We start from the raw sequence: 6,888 nt of genomic DNA, 5'->3' as shown, positions 1-6,888 counted from the left end.
GGAAGGTGAACATTTTTCTAATTTCCTTTCTGACAAAGGCTTTCTTGGTATCAGTAGTTTTTTTTCTTTTTATGTTTATTTATTTTTGAGAGAGACAAAGAGAGACAGAGAGACAGAGCATGCATGGAGGAGGGGCAGAGAGAGAGACACACACAGAATCCAAAGCAGGCTCCAGGCTCCGAGCTTTCAGCACAGAGCCTGATGCAGGACTTAAACTCACAAACCAAGAGATCAAGACTTGAGCTGAAGTCAGATGCTTAACTGATTGAGCCACCCAGGTGCCCCACTGGTATCAGTACTTTAAAGATCTTCAACGATGGGGATGTCTGGGTGGCTCAGTGTTAACCCACTGACTTCAGCTGAGGTCATGATCTTGCGGTCCATGGGTTTGAGCCTTGTGTCAGGCTCTGTGCTGACAGCTCAGAGCCTGGAGCCTGCTTGGGATTCTGTCTCCTTCTCTCTCTCTCTGTCCATCCTCTGCTCACACTCTGTCTCTGTCTCTGTGTCTGTCTCTCTCTCAAAAATAAACATTTAAAAAAAAACTTCAATAATGAACTCTTGTGGCTACCAACTTATGTGGCTGAGGCATGGACATTGAGCAGATGAACACTGTCTTCAAATACCATGTGCCTGAGTATTCCCACACTGACCTACATCAGGTAAGCTGTGTACCCACGTGGGCATCCTGGTGTCCACTCCTACCTCATGATTTCCTTGCCTTCATACCTTACTTCTTCATCTCTCCTTTTGGGTGTCTTCCTACTTTGGAATCTTCCAGTGGTACCCTCTGTCTCCTTCCAGGAGGCCCGAGCAGAGCAGTTTGGCCCCAAAGGCTTGGCCATCATGTTTGCATCAGATGAAAAAGATGCCAAGATTCTCAATGATGTGAAAGGTCACATTGAGGTCACATTGTGTTTCTGCCAATCTCACTTAGACTTTTCATGCCTTATTGTAACTGTGCATCTTTTCTCTGAAGTTGCAGCCATGGGAGATCATGCACCCATCATATTGGAATATGACAGTCTGTCCCTCTTAAGGGGAGGACAGCAGGCATGGGGGAGAAGGAGGCATTAGTGCCACCTGCCCCTGACACCCCCCAACCCCATTCATGGTTTCCCCCCTTTGTGTCACCACCACTCCTAAACCCCTGCATTGGTAGTATCTGTAAGTGATTGAGTTTAGGATTGAGATTATTTTAGGGCACGATTCAGGGTTGATTTCTGTAAGGGTTTGGGGCTCATGGAGCCCAGGTCCAAGGACAGTAACAGTGGTTTTCTTTCCTTGTAGTATCTTTGTCTGCTTTGGGAATCTTGGTAATGCTGGCAACATAGACGGGTCAGGAAGTGTTCCCTCCTTTTTAATTTTGGAAGACTTTGAGGAGACTGGTGTTTATTCTTCTTGGAATGTTTGGTAGAATTCACCAGTGAAGCCATATGATCCAGGATGTGTCTTTGTCATTTGATACTGATTCAACCTTCTTACTAGTCAGGTTGACTGTTTCTTCATGATTAAGTTTTCATAGGTTGTCTGTTCTTATGAATTTGCCCATTTCACATAGGTTTTCCAGTTTTTTCATGTGCACTTGTTATTTCATTGTGGCTTTCCCCCCTCATTAATTGTTGGCTTTTAATTGTTAAATTATTTTACTTCACAAAATGTGTAGTTTTTAAAGTCATGTAATTAAGAGGAGTTTCCAAAAGAATGTAAAAATTCCCCAAATGCCCTTGACCCATAAATAAAAATTGGTATGTTTTATAGTTTATTCTTTCTAATTAATTTCTTTAAAATTTTTTATTATATGAATAGTGTTTACATACAGGTTACATTAGTTTCAGGTGTACAACACAGTGACTCACCTTCTGTCTACCCCGTGCTGTGCTCACCACAGTGTAGCTGCCATTTGTCACCAGACAGTGATGTTACAGTATCACTGATGATATTCCCTGTGCTGTGCCTTTTATTCCTATGATCTGTTCCTTCCATAACTGGAGCTTGTCTCCCACTGCCCTCACCCATTGTGCCCATCCTCCCAACCCCTTTCCCTCTGGCAATCACTAGTTCATTCTCTGTATTTATAGATCTATTTCTGCTGCTTGTTTCTTTCTTTTTTTTGTTTTTTAGTTTCCACATGAGTGAAATCATATGGTATTTGTCTTTCTCAGTCTGACTTATTTCATTTAGCATACATACTGCCCTGTTTGTCCATCCATGTTGTCACAAGTGGCAAGATCACATCCTTTTTCATGACTGCATAAAATTCTATCCTGTGTGTATATATGTGTGTGTTTATACCACACATCTTCCTTATCCATTTGTCTATGGGGGAACCTGGTTTCATCAGTGTGGCTTTTGAAAAAACAAAAACAAAAAAACTTCACACTCTGAACATCAACTGGGATGAGGGGGCTCCTGGTGTCCATGTCCCTGTCCAGGTGCTTGTTGTTGAATGAGACCCTAGGGAGGGCCTGGCTGAGGAGGAAAAAGGCAGCTGGGTCGTCTTAGTCCTGTGGCCGCATGTGGGGTGGAAGGTAAGGGGACATCCCCCACTGCTCTGCTCTCAGGTGGATTCTGACTAAGAAGCCTGAGTGGGGTCTGGACTGTAAGTCAGGTAGAGATGTCTGAGCAGAAGCCTGGGCATCAGTGGGGAGAGGAAGTTTCTGAGCAGCCCTGGACTCCACAGTGGTCAGGCTCAGGGGTGAGGCAGGATTGCCGGAGAGGAGAGCTCAGGAGCCAATGCCATTGCTGAGGTTTCTGTATCCCTGTGCACCTCATCCCCCAGCCCCTTGATGGTAATACAGGGAAAACCAAAAAGTAGAAACACTTTTTGACTCCTTATTTCTAAAATTCATAACTCAGTTAAACAAAAATCATCTCTCATTTGGAAACAGCATCTCAATATCTACATATTACTCTATGGCGTAGACTGCACTTTGGGGATTTTGGGATTAAGATCACAGCTCCCTAGGCCTCCTGTCCCCTGGTGATGGTATAAGAGGTGTCCCTGTGCTGGGGTCACACCTGATATCCCAGGAGTCTCTCCCAATGCAGGTGTCAGGCAGACCTGTCATTTGGTGTGAGTACATCCTGCCCCACAAGAGTCAAGAGTGAACCCGCAGACTTCACTTAACACCCAGCCTACCCCAGGGACTGCACCCCCATTATCCAGGGGTTGAGAAAATGTCCACATAGTAGAATTATGGTCCAACCCCCCCCAAACCTCCTTGTCCCATTGTCAGAGCCCAAGTGAGAGCCACAAACCCCTATGCTTTCCCTCAGTCATCTTTCACACACTCCCCACCACCATCTGCTTCAAGTCTACCAGGACTAATGTCATTACATTCTTTTCCTCACTTGTGTCAGTCACCCCTGCTCCCCAGACATTCTACACTCTTGTTCTACAAGGCTCTGCACACCCCTATTGTGCCTGCTCTCATGCCCACTTCCTAGCTGCTGAACCTTCCACTTCACCCCATGGAGTGCTCAGCCCATGATTAGCAAGTGTCCAGAGTCCTGTCAGGACATTCCCTCACTTCACAGCTCTGACAGTGTTATGCCCAGAATTCGTGATCCCCAAAGACTGCCAGGGAGCTGAGTCTGATGCAAAAGCAAAAGAGCCTTTATTCGAGCTAGCTCGACCTCAATCCTTTACCTGCACCGATGCAGCGGTGAGATACCAGGGAGAGAGAGCGAGTTTCAAAAGCACAAAGGTTTTATAGGTGTCTAGGGGCAGTTGGTGAGGTAATGGCTGTGGCCTCAGCCGATTGGCTGGGGAAGGGTCGTGGCCTTGGCTGATTGGCTGGGGAAGGGTCGGAGTCCTGTTACGCAGGTCGCTGGGCGTGTTTTGATCAGGAAGTTTGAACGGGTGAGCAGGAGGTTACTCAAGGGGAGGAGGCATGGTCTAAGGTTTCTGCGATTTTCCCGGAAAAGGGGTCATGTCGGGGACATAGTCACTCAAGGTGGAGGACACAGAACAAGATGGAGTCAGCTCGCGTAGGCCCACCCTTTCAACAGAAACCAGGTCTCCCTGAGGACACAGCTGCCCATGCAGTCCTCTTCCAAGGGGTGATTCCTCTCACATAGACCTTGTGCCCCTGGACCAAGAGATGGGTGGGATCTCATTACACTCAACCCTTCTTCCCCATTCTTATTTCTGCTAATGACCTTGTTTCCTACTTCCCTAAGCAAACTGAGTATATTAGAGGTGAGTATTTACAGATTTCTACACTGATGAGGGAGCATAAAGCAGGTTGACAGGCCACAAACAACCCCCCCCCCAACTCCTAGATGGGATATTTGTGATATTCCTTGGGCACTCCTGACTGCCCAAGAACAAAGAAAAGGGGAAAAAATAAATGGTTAACTGATAGAGATCATAGTCTTGTAGGACCTAAGTTTCCATCACCCCTCCATAGTGATGTGAAAAACAAAGGCAGAAGGAAATGGCAGATAGAACTAAATTTCCTTCTAACATGGAGCCCATTGACAAATACTTGAGGCTGGCAGAGTAAAACCTTTCTCCTGGAACTCCCTACTGTCTTAATGCTAATGCTTTGCTAGAGGGAGAACAACCTTCCCTTGAAAACAGCTAGGCCTCCACTATCCTGTGAGTCTTCTTTAGCATATGAAAATCTCACTGGAAACTTCCCTTAGACTTTACCTCCCCCCAGTTCCATAGTATAAAACCAGTCTTTCCTCATGGTCCTAGGGCAGCTCTTTCTGCCCATGGGTCCTGTCCCTGTGCTTTAACAAAATCACCTTTTTCCACCAAAGACATCTTCAAGAATTCTTTCTTGGCTGTTGGCTCCGGAACCCAGGAACCCCACTGTCACCAAAAAAAATCTCATCACACACCACCTACTCATGCCGGCATCCGCACCCACATGACGGACTGTCCAGTTCTGTAGCACAGGTTGCTCACCCATGGTTGTGCCAGTCAGAGCCAGTCCCCTGCTGGAGTCCTCCACCTCGCCCCTTTTTGTCTACTTACAGGTATTGCTCCAGTGTTGTTCTCCTTTTATCATTTTTATCATCAATCTTTGTTCTCACCCAGACTGTTGTGGTGGCTGTGAGAACACACATCCCTGACCCTCAGCTTGAGGGGCAGTAACTGATCCAGAGCCCCGACTCTGTGCGCTCAGATCTGATGCCATGTTTGCTCTGAGATGACACTTCCTGTGGAATTCCCCCAGCCAAGGCTTGTGAACAGCAAGGAAACAAAGGCAGGACTCTTCCTTTCTGGAAGCTGACCTAGGCTCCAGGGCCCCCTGACACCCTGATGAACTTGCCTTACTCTGCACTGGGTCTAGGACACTTTCAGCCAACCTTCCTTCTCTCTCTCCTTCCCTCGATTCACACTTGCATCAGGATTTGGTGTTTTCCCAGCCTTTTTGGCTCCTTCTCCATTTTTCCTCACAAAGGTTTCTCCTAACAAATTACTCACAATATAATGCTGTATGGTTGTCTGTTCCTTGCAGAACCCTAAACACAGGTGGTGTCAGGAGTGGACTGAGATGCAGGCAAAATGATGGGGGTTGGGGACTAGCTCATCCACTTGGCCTCACAGACCAAGAGGACACCATCCAGGCTGGTAGGTGGGATACAAATGGCAGCTGAACTACTACAGATTTTACTGGTGGTGACCTGAGAAAATGTCCTAGTTAGGGGAAAGCTATGGCAAGTGTTATGATAGAACCTTTGAAAGAATCTAAGGATGGTTATCAAGCAGTTTATGGCTAAGCGTGAGAGCCTCTACAGTATTTTTTGGAGGCATTCATGTCCTGTAGAGGAAGGGCAGAGTTGAATGGCAGCTGAAGACATAATTGTGAGAGTCACAAAAGTACAGAGAGGTGTGGACTCAGCCATGGCAGACCTGTGATATGAAAGTCCTGGCACTGGTGGGGGAATCCTAAGATCCTGCAAACCAGATCTAGGCTATCCCAGTGGATGCCCTTCATGACCCTCTGGAGAAGCAGAGGAGGCTCACCCTTATCTAGTAATGGTTAACACTTCCTGTACTTGAAGATGACACAGAAGTCTCACTTCTAGGATGCAAGTGGTATCTACTCAGGAACTTTGCAAGAACTAACCAGCTTGTGTGTGTAGCAGCAGGAGAAACATCCTGGGATTGGATTTTGAAGGTGCTTCATCAAGGGGCCAGAATGTCAGGCTGAGTAAGGAAAAATGCATTGAGTGGGGGCACTTTCTTAGGACATGGGTTTGTCAGGACCCCAGGGCATGGACAATCTCAGTATTGAGGTAGCTCTATGTAGACTGGAAAAAGTGATATACAACCTCAACAAGGTAGACACTGAGACAGGAGATAGACTGACCTTGGGCAGATAGAGAGAAGCAGCCCCTTGTTAACAACAGAGCAGAAAGTACCAGACCTTCTTGATGAGGTTTTTGGGGTGACAGTGGGGTTTGTGGGGTCCGGAGCTGACGGCCAAGAAAGAATTCTTGAAGATGTCTTTGGTACAAAAAGATGATTTTATTAAAGCATGGGGACAGGACCAGTGGGCAGAAAGAGCTGCCCCAGGACCATGAGGAGAGACTGGTTTTATTCTATGGAACTGGGGGGAGGTAAAGTCTAAGGGAAGTTTCCAGTGAGATTTTCATATGCTAAAGAAGACTCACAGGATAGTGGAGGCCTAGCTGTTTTCAAGGGAAGGTTGTTCTCCCTCTAGCAAAGCATTAGCATTAAGACAGTAGGGAGTTCCAGGAGAAAGGTTTTACTCTGCCAGCCTCAAGTATTTGTCAATGGGCTCCATGTTAGAAGGAAATTTAGGTCTCTCCCTGGTTTCCTCAGACAGACCCTGGGTCAGGACTCAGGAAGACAGGATGACAAAGTCACCTGACCACCGTGCAAGAGGAGAGGAGTCAGGACAAAGT

The sequence above is a fragment of the Prionailurus bengalensis genome, chromosome B2 (genome assembly GCF_016509475.1).
Source record: "Prionailurus bengalensis isolate Pbe53 chromosome B2, Fcat_Pben_1.1_paternal_pri, whole genome shotgun sequence".
NCBI lineage: Eukaryota > Metazoa > Chordata > Mammalia > Carnivora > Felidae > Prionailurus > Prionailurus bengalensis.
Note: the sequence above shows the minus strand (reverse complement) of the source record.